This window comes from Triticum dicoccoides, chromosome 7A (assembly GCF_002162155.2).
Source record: "Triticum dicoccoides isolate Atlit2015 ecotype Zavitan chromosome 7A, WEW_v2.0, whole genome shotgun sequence".
NCBI classification, from domain to species: domain Eukaryota; kingdom Viridiplantae; phylum Streptophyta; class Magnoliopsida; order Poales; family Poaceae; genus Triticum; species Triticum dicoccoides.
Window position 1 is genome coordinate 230,876,183 of NC_041392.1, and position 10,926 is coordinate 230,887,108.

Below are 10,926 nucleotides of genomic sequence, written 5' to 3' on the forward strand. Positions count from 1 at the left end.
CTTCTTTGACCGCAAGAAAGATAATTTCCAGATAAAAATCCAATGAAAGTTTCATCCCAATCGGAGTTACGGATCTACGGGAATATAAGAAACGGTTTTCAGCCAGAAACAAAAGAGAAACACATAGAGAGATCCAATCTCGGAGTGTCTCCTATCCTCCGGGAGCCATGGAGGCCAAGGTCTAGAGGGGAAATCCTCCTCCCATCTAGGGGGCAAGCCATGAAAGAAGAAGAAGGAGGGAGGGCTCTCCCACAATCCCTGGTGGCACCAGAACACCGTTGGGGCAATTATCATGAAGGCGATCTACACCAACAACTTCGCCGCCGTCTACACCAATAAGTTTATATTCATTGTTAACTCTACTGAAATTCCATTCTACTTTATTTCAAGCTCCCTGACAGAACCCAAACAGTCGTCTTGAATATCCAAACTACCAATGGCACAACAAAAAACCAAAAGGATATAGGCCAAGCAATATTGTTTATTATGAGTATTCGTTATGTTCAGGCAATTCACCATATTGTACCAAATGATCATTTATATGTCCCGTTGATACACACTTTGATCAAGTGCAACATTACAAACAACCTACTAGTCATCATTACAATCATCTTCATTTTTCTTACAAACACAACATGTTACATCTCAATTGAAATAATAACCAACTAAAATCTGGCTTATTTTTCATCCCAACTGTGGATGAATGTTTCATTATTAATAGCTGGGCCGACCTACTAAGGCAGACGTTTGTTCATCATGCACGATGGTCATTGATGAGTTATCCTATTCGCCATTCACGTAGTTGAATACTGAACATAGGTGAACATCAACTACGATAATAATTTTGACATGCAACTACTATATTTACATCTCACCTCTGTCTGAATATTAGTACATATAATCTTTAATCCACAAATATATGTAATTAACAACATAGTCAAGTTTTAGCAAGTTTTATCGTAAATTCACTTCTACAAGATTTAATTCCTGATTAAGTAACGTAAAACAATGTTTCTACACGAATAAGCGTACTGCCTCTGTTTTCGTCCAAACGGTACTATTCTAGACCATAATCTTAAATTATACATAACGTCAATATCTCAAACAATACCTCATCAACAGTTTGAAGTAATATTATTATTGAGAAAAAACAACACAAAGTTAAAGACATAAGCATGATTAATAACATTGAAGTACTTTTAAATTATAATTCAAATGAGTCAAAACTAGTGTATCAAAATTCTTTCAATGTGACTAATTATGCACTTAAACTAATAAATAAGAAACAAGTACTTCGTTAAGCTTAAGTTTCATTACTAGTAACTTCGCCGTCAACCGTAAAAAATATAGTTTCAATGAATGTAACTTATTTAAACACACTTTATACACATATATCTATTGCCACTGTTTCCACATGCATTCTAAGATCCGGTTCATTGAACTTCATATTAGATAGATTCAAAATGTGGGTGGCAGCATAACCTCCGGATCGGTCCATCTCACCTTTCGACATAGGCACAGTGTCTACTATTGCCGATTTGTCGATTTTTGTTTTCTTCTGGTTGTCAGACTTTGGGTGTTCGGCTGTGTGCGTCCTAGTTATCTAGAGGCCGGGTGTTGCTCATAATGCTTTGTATCCACTTGATGCTACATTTTAAGTTAATAAAATCGCCCTTTATCGAAAAACAACAAATAAAAAAAACAAAGGAAGATGAAAATCAACAATGATATTTCCCAACTACACAAGACTGGATCTTAACCAAATATATAACAAAACAAACCTTTTCAAACGAATTTGTACATTTGTCTTCACGCTTTCATATTTTTGAAGCCCTTCAATCTATAAATGAAGAATATAATCTCTAGCCTTTACATAAGAAAATCAACCTTCTCAAACGAATATGTACCTTCTTGTACCAATATACTCCTGCCTGTTTTCATATCTTCTAAGCTCTTCAATATGTAAGGACCAATTGAAACTACGCTTAAACATGAATGTTCTTTTTTGAGAAACAAGAAGATACGAACAAAAAAGAACTAAGAAGAACAACACAACAATGACTTAGTGAATCGCCTTTCCTTTCTATATTTGATTCTTCCTTCCCTTTTAGGACCCACAGTGATAGGTATCAGACCCCAGACCAACATGTATAGCACCTTGATACACAAATGCATTATATACATAACCAAAAATGGAACTCTGAGTATACATACGTAATGTCACGAATCTTGTCGCAGATCGGTGGCTCACAATCCGCGTGCTCTCGGGCCTGCATGCTATAAATCATCTCTTATGTTGCCATGTTTAATGCAGCACAGTAGTGACATGCACTTGATTTTGGATATTATAAACACGTAGGCATCGTCCCAACCTTTGATACCCAGAAAAAAGTAGGGTGCAGGTTCCAAACAGGACCCCATATATTTACACTTTCATGTGGCTACATCATTATAAAGAAATGTTCCAAAGCTTAGCCACCTCTTTTGCCATGAGCTTTGGCAAAGAGTGGTCTCATTATCTTTGCCCCGTTAGCAATTTAAGGGAGATGCCACTACGAGAGAAATGTTAGTTCGTTTTTTCTTTTGTTTGAGAGGATAATGCTCGTTCGTTCGTGTACACACCGTGGCTTAGGCTGGGGTGTGGCGCACGAAGGAGATGCATGCATGACGCACCATGCACCATGCGTCGACGTCGCGTCGGTGCGATACGGATGAACGTGCCGTTCATTCAGCTTCAGGACGAGGGCGTTTCCGGATCAGTCGCTTCGTCTTTGCATGGATTGGATTAGTTTAGTTTAACCCAAGTGATGTTTGATTTACTCGCCTTGGATCCTGGATTCCTAGTTTCTGGCCCTCTTTATTCCGGGCCCACGGATCACATGAGCATTGAGACCCACCTGCCCGGTTGTGTCCGGTTTCCAGTCATCCCGTGATCCGGTCCACCGCCGCATTGACGTCCCTGCCCCCTCGTTAATCACTGGTCAAATAGTATCAGTAAATGCCGTAGCTACTGTAGTACACTACTATCTTCTTGCCACGCAAAAATGCAAAATTCTGGTACAGTACGTCTGTGCCGGCCGGTTGGACTAGCGAACGCCGGGTAGCAACATACGCTAGCGACTCGTGTATGTCAGCATGTGCACGGACCATATCCATACCACAGTGCACATTGTTGTACTCAGAATGAGTGATTCAACTGTACCCATGATCCAACCCACATCGCGTCAACTTCCCACTGTATCTCCGCGTGTTCGTCGCACAGACGACCCACCATGTGTAGGAAAGCCCAGCCGCGTGTGCCTGCCTGCCCTTCTCGTTGCAAGCCATGGGGGACGACACAGGCGGAGGCAGGGCGAGCCCATCCATGTGCGCGGCGCCGCTGGCCATCGTCTATCGGTGATACGCGGACGCAACATCCGTGCAGTGCAACAGCGACGAGGAAGGCGGCACATGACATGAACATGCGGCGCAATCAATCTCATCATCATCACCCGTTCCCCCTGCTAGATGCTAATCTCTCAGCTACATTCGTTCCATCTTTTGCTTGCACGAGACCGGGTCCAGCCGGACTGATGTTCCATGTTGGTACGTACGGGTCATCGAGATCCAGCGGTGGGGAGGGAGTGAGCCGGACCATGCGTGTGGGGGCGCTCTCGCGTCGCACGGCATTGAATCGGGCTTCCTGGTCCACGGCGGATCGCGCCATCATTTCGTTTCGTTCCGTCTCGGGTTCTCTGCCCGCTGCAACAGTAGTGCATGTGGCGCGCAACACAGCTGCTAGCACCGTGCGGCGAGGGCAGGGAGGAGATTAAAGGCGCTCTGAGGCCAACTCCGGTCACGACCTAAAACGGATGTCAGTTTTATCCGAATTTTGTCCATTTAGATAAAGTAATGGGGTTATATTCGAGCCTGTTTTGAAATACGGTGGCCGTGCATCCAACGCGCGGACACATCCTTTAGCACTATCCTGTCTGCCTCCATTTTCAAACACCAACTTTCAAAATATCACGCCCTAGTTCAGGCCAGTGGCCCTAGTTCACGCCGGTAACAGAGTCAGCGGCCTACACGTCCTTCTGGCAACACAGCTAGCGGCCGACACGTCCTCACTGGCAATACAGCGAGCGACCGGCAACACAACCAGCCTCCAAAATGAATAATTGTGTTCGCCGGCAACACAACCAACGGCCGACAACACAGCCAGCCTCCAAAATGCGGCGGCACACAGCTAGCGCCCACCGGCCGGCACCCATACCAGCCTCCAAAAAAGAACGGCCACGGCCGATCAGACGTCCTAGTTCAGACCGTCGGCGCCGAACATCTCCTGCCTGGTCTCGAACCAGCTCCTGGTCTTCTCGCTCATCTAGGTCAAGTCCACACTCATGATCGCAAGGGTCACCTCCTTTGACAGCCGCCCTCCGGTTCCTCCTCTTCGCCGATTCCGCGTCCATTTTAGCAAGCTCCTCCGGCGTGCATTTCGACCGCGGCTTCCTTGGACCCTTAGCCGCCTTCTTCTTCACCTTTCCGGGCGGGTCGACGACCAGGCCGTCGGAATTCGGCATGGGCGTCGACCATGGACGGGGAAGGGTGGTGGGCGGGACGCAGAGGGGGGGATGGCGCCAAATGAGGCGCAGGGGTTTTGCTTTGTGCCACCGACGACGGGCCAAGGGAGGACAAGCATGTGCGTCCCGTCCGTCTGCGCGCTATCTGTTTCACCCCAAAAGCAATCTAAACTTGAACCGGGATGGATTGAAAGCGGACAGAAAACGAACAAAAGTTTGTTTGCACCTGCGCGTTGAGCTGTCTGATTCACGAGCTGGAGTTCGCGTGAGTGCCCCTCACCGGCACTGCACGTGCCCCGCAGACAGTCGTCTCCCCACCTCGAGTCTCATATACCGCTCGTACCCTTCATGGGCTTCAAGTTACTGCTCCGAACTGGTCAGGAACGGGTACGTGCATCAGGCAACGGATCACCGAACGGCACGACCTCAAACGAGTTCGTCCGCGGACAGTGCACTGGCCACTCAACCATGGGCACCAAATGTTCGATCCATTTTGAACGGACCGCATATAAACACCGATGAAATTGAAGCATAATAAATAAAATTTAAATATAGTTTGATATAGTACAACAAAACAGATGAAATCTAAGGGTGTGGCTATATATCAGTTGTCTGGAAATAAATTTGGGTTAGTCAATTTTTTGAGCCGTCCGACGCGAACCTCTTCTCTTCTTTCTTCAAACCGTCACGTCGCCGCCTGCTTCCGCCGCTTGCGGCCGGCGGTGCTCCCGCGACTGCGTCGCCATACCGCCCTCCCCTGAAACGTACCACACCGTTTGTCTTGCTGCCGCCATGGCCATCCCCTCTAAGCCCGACGACCATCCAAAAAACTGTGGCAAAGTAGCACCCCACCCGCCAGGCCGCCACCCTAAGATAGATAGTGGGGGTGCTTCTCCAGCAAACTGCCACCCTAAAAGCATCTACAGCCGGGCATCCCAAACCCTCCTCAAACACCCGAGTGGGCCGCCCAGTCACTGACCGGTCATATTTTTTGACCTAGACAGACGCCTCAAACGGGCCTCAAACGTCCAGGCTGACCGACACCTCTCATATCTAGCCCAAATATGGGGCGGATATGGGGGCGCCCGGTAGCGATCGGGCATGCCCGTCAGGTCGGACCCGGCTCTTGCTGGCCCACCCAACCCCACATATATTCATCCCCATCCGCTCGCCGGAGCAAACCCTAGCCACTTTTTTTAGAGAGAAGGCATCAGCCCGACTTGATAAATAAAGCCACCAGCAGCGTTCACCACAGGACAGACAACCAGACATAAGAGTAGTGATAACACATAGAGTACTGAAAGGCATGGAGTACACGGCGCCCAGACCAACATACATCATGCAGGCCGAGAGATAAAGACAAAGCACGACAAAAGGGACCACCAAGTTCCTCTAGCCGCATGTCTGATGCTGCGAAAGGGAAGTAGTTGTAGCCCGAATCTTGGAAGCCATCAAGTCAAAAGCCTCGCGGTCAGCCTCCTTAGTCAATAATCTCCACTGCTGTAGGAATAGGCAAGTTTTGAATAAGCAATCAACAAGTTTAGCAGGAAAAATATGCTCGATGGTGAACTTGATCCTAGTAGTCCACAGCGCCCAGCAAATAGTCGTGAATCCCACCCAGAACAGTTGTTTAGAGGCCCCAACCAGACCAGAGGCAAGGTTACTGAGATCCGAGAAGAAGGAAGGCTTCAAGTCACGTGTAGCCAGGACCTGATACAACACCAGACGAGCTTTGCCAAAACACATTTGAAAAAGATGTGATTCGTGTCCTCCAACTCACCACACAACGCATACCTATCGGACCCAGGTCCATTGCGTTTACGAATTTGATCAGCCGCAGGCAACCACCCTCTGTAGGCTTGCCACAAAAAGATCTTAACCTTAGGAGGAATACGGGCCCGTCAAATCAGCTTAAACTTAGTGGTAGGGGTGCCAGGGATAGGCTTAGCATACAAAGACTTAACAGAAAAATGCCCGAAGGCAGAGTGGGGCCAAACCATCGAGTCCTTCCCCTCCGAGAGCATGGGAATGAAAGCAACAACACACCGCTAGTCATCCAACTCTTCAAGAGAAAGAGAATGACGAGAGTCAGGTCCCAATTATTACCGGAGAGCTCAGGGATAGAGCCAATCCTAGCCACTTCACTCCACTCCTCTCCGTCACCCGAGCTCACCTACGGTGGTTTCTGGTCTTCTTCGGCATGGCAGGCATCGGATCGGACTCCGACCAGTCCGGATCCGTCGACTGGGGTGTCACTCCGTGCGGGTTGGAGGAGGCAATGGCAGTCCGCATTACACTCCACCGCTCCAGGGAGGACAGCGCCAGGAGTCCATCTGCATGGAGTTTCTTCATGCGCTTTACACCAATATGACCTAAAAGGCAGTGCCGCAAGTATGTTGCACTATCATTATCGACTTTGCATCTTTTGGCATCAATATTATGAATATGTGTATCACTATGATCGGGATTCGATAAACCATTGGGTGTATGACCATAGAAGGTTTTATTCAGAACAACAATTATCCTCTGACTTAAATGAATAACCGTATTTGCAATAAACATGATCTAATCATGTTCATGCTCAATGCACATACTAAATAACATTTATTTAGGCTCAACACTAATCCCAAAAGTAGAGGGAGTGTGCGATGGTGATCATATCAATCTTGGAAACACTTCCAACACACATCGTCACCTCGCCCTTAACTAGTCACTGATACGTCTCCAACGTATCTATAATTTTTTATTGTTCCATGCTATTATATTATTTGTTTTGAATGTTTAATGAGATTTAATATGCTCTTTTATATTTTTTGGGACTAACCTATTAACTGGAGGCCTAGTGCCGGTTTCTGTTTTTTTCCGCCTATTTTAGAGTTTCGTAGAAAAGGAATACCAAACGGAGTGAAACCTTCGCGAGGATCTTTATTGGACCAAAGCAAACCAGGAGACTTGGAGTGGAAGTCTGAAACTCCGTGAGGCAGCCACGAGGCAGCAAGGCGTGCCCCCCACCCTCGTGGACCCCACGTAGCTCCCCCGACATACTTCATTCGCCTATATATACTCTTATACCCTAGATCGATCGCAGAGGGCCACGAAATCACTTTTCCACCGCCGCAACCTTCTGTACCCGTGAGATCCCATCTTGGGGCCTTTTCCGGCGATCTGCCGGAGGGAGAATCGATCACGGAGGGCTTCTACATCAACACCATAGCCTCTCCGATGAAGCGTGAGTAGTTTACCACAGACCTTCGGGTCCATAGTTATTACCTAGATGGCTTCTTCTCTCTCTTTGATTCTCAATACAAAGTTCTCCTCGATGTTCTTGGAGATCTATTCGATGTAATACTCTTTTGTTGTGTGTTTGCCGAGATCCGATGAATTGTGGGTTTATGAACAAGATTATCTATGAATATTATTTGATTCTTCTCTGAATTCTTATATGCATGATTTGATATCTTTGCAAGTCTCTTCAAATTATCGGTTTAGTTTGGCCTACTAGATTGATCTTTCTTGCAATGGGAGAAGTGCTTAGCTTTGGGTTCAATCTTGCGGTGTCATTTCCTAGTGATAGTAGAGGCGGCAAGGCACGTATTGTATTGTTGCCATCGAGGATAAAAAGATGGGGTTTATATCATATTGCTTGAGTTTATCCCTCTACATCATGTCATCTTGCTTAATGTGTTACTCTATTCTTATGAACTTAATACTCTAGATGCATGCTGGATAGCGGTCGATGTGTGGAGTAATAGTAGTAGTGCAGAATCGTTTCGATCTACTTGACACGGACGTGATGCCTATATTCATAATCATTACCTAGATATTCTCATAACTATGCACTTTTCTATCAATTGCTTGGCGGTAATTTGTTCACCCACCGTAATATATGATATCTTGAGAGAAGCCACTAGTAAAACCTATGGCCCCCGAGTCTCTTTCTTATTATATTGCATCTCTTTTATTTACGTCACATCTCGTTTACTATTTTGCAATCTTTAATTTCCAGTCTATACAACAAAAATACCAAAAATATTTATCTTACTATCTTTATCAGATCTCACTTTTGCGAGTGATCATGAAGGGATTGACAACCCCTTTATCGCGTTGGTTGCAAGGTTCTTGATTGTTTGTGCAGGTACTAGGTGACTTGTGCACTGTCTCCTACTGGATTTTTACATTGGTTCTAAAAAAACTAAGGGAAATACTTACGCTACTTTGCTGCATCACCCTTTCCTCTTCAAGGGAAAACCAACGCATGCTCAAGAGGTAGCAAGAAGGATTTCTGTCGTCTTTGCCGGGGAGATCTACGCCAAGTCAAGACATACCAAGTACCTGATGTCTACTACACAACCTTCTTCTTGTAGACGTTGTTGGGCCTCCAAGTGCAGAGGTTTGTAGGACAGTAGCAAATTTCCCTCAAGTGGATGACCTAAGGTTTATCAATCCGTAGGAGGCGTAGGATGAAGATGGTCTCTCTCAAGCAACCCTGCAACCAAATAACAAAGAGTCTCTTGTGTCCCAACACACCCAATACAAAGGTAAATTGTATAGGTGCACTAGTTCGGCGAAGAGATGGTGAAACAAGTGGTATATGGATAGTAGATAAAGGTATTTGTAATCTAAAATTATAAAAACAACAAGGTAACTAATGATAAAAGTGAGCGTAAACGGTATTGCAATGCGTTGAAACAAGGCCTAGGGTTCATACTTTCGCTAGTGCAAGTCCTCTCAACAATAATATCAAAATTGGATCACATAACTATCCCTCAACATGCAACAAAGAGTCACTCCAAAGTCATTAATAGCGGAGAACGAACGAAGAGATTATGGTAGGGTACGAAACCACCTCAAAGTTATTCTTTCCAATCAATCTGTTGGGCTATTCCTATAGGTGTCACAAACAGTCGTAGAGTTCGTACTAGAATAATACCTCAAGACACAAATCAACCAAAACCCTAATGTCACCTAGATACTCCAATGTCACCTCAAGTATCCGTGGGTATGATTATAGGATATGCATCACTCAATCTCAGATTCATCTATTCAACCAACACAAAGGACCTCAAAGAGTGCCCCAAAGTTCTACCGGAGAATCACGACGAAAACGTGTGCCAACCCCTATGCATAGGTTCATGGGCGGAACCCGCAAGTTGATCACCAAAACATACATCAAGTGAATCACGTGGTATCCCATTGTCACCACAAATACGCACGGCAAGACATACATCAAGTGTTCTCAAATCTTTAAAGACTCAATTCGATAAGATAACTTCAAAGGGGAAACTCAATTCATTACAAGAGAGAAGAGGGGGAGGAGAAACATAAGATCCAACCATAATAGCAAAGCTCACGATACATCAATATCGTATCACCTGAAGAACATGAGAGAGAGAGAGAGATCAAACACATAGCTACTGGTACATACCCTCAGCCCCGAGGGAGAACTACTCCCTCCTCGTCATGGAGAGCACCGGGATGATGAAGATGGCCACCAGAGAGGGATTGCCCCCTCCGGCAGGGTGCCGGAACGGGTCTAGATTGGTTTTCGGTGGCTACGGAGGCTTTTGGCGGCGGAACTCCCGGTCTAATCTCCGTTCTGGAAGTTTTATGATACGTAGGTATGTATGGGTGAAAGGAGTACGTCGGTGGACCGAAGGGGGGGTGCACGAGGCAGGGGGGTGCACCCCTACCCTCGTGAGCACCTACTTCATCTTATGACGTAGGGTCCAAGTCTATCCGGTAGGTTTCCTTCCAAAAATAACTTCTCCAGTTGATTTCGTTCCATTTTGACTCCGTTTGATATTCCTTTTCTTCGAAACACTGAAATAGGCATAAAACAGCAAATCTGGGCTGGGCCTCCAGTTAATAGGTTAGTCCCAAAAATAATATAAAAGTGGAAAATAAAGCCCAATATTGCCCAAAACAGTAGATAATATAGCATGGAGCAATCAAAAATTATAGATACGTTGGAGACGTATCAAGCATCCCCAAGCTTAATTCCTGCTCGTCCTTGAGTAGGTAAATGATAAAATGATAATTTTTGATGTGGAATGCTAGTTGGCATAATTTCATTGTAATTCTTCTTACTTGTGATATGAATATTCAGATCCGAAAGATTCAAGACAAAAGTTCATATTGACATAAAAATAATAATACTTCAAGCATACTAATAAAGCAATTATGTCTTCTCAAAATATCATGGCCAAAGAAAGCTATCCCTACAAAATCATATAGTCTGGCTATGCTCTATCTTCACCACACAAAGTATTTAAATCATGCACAACCCCGATGACAAGCCAAGCAATTGTTTCATACTTTTGATGTTCTCAATCTTTTTCAATCTTCACGCAATACATGAGCGTGAGCC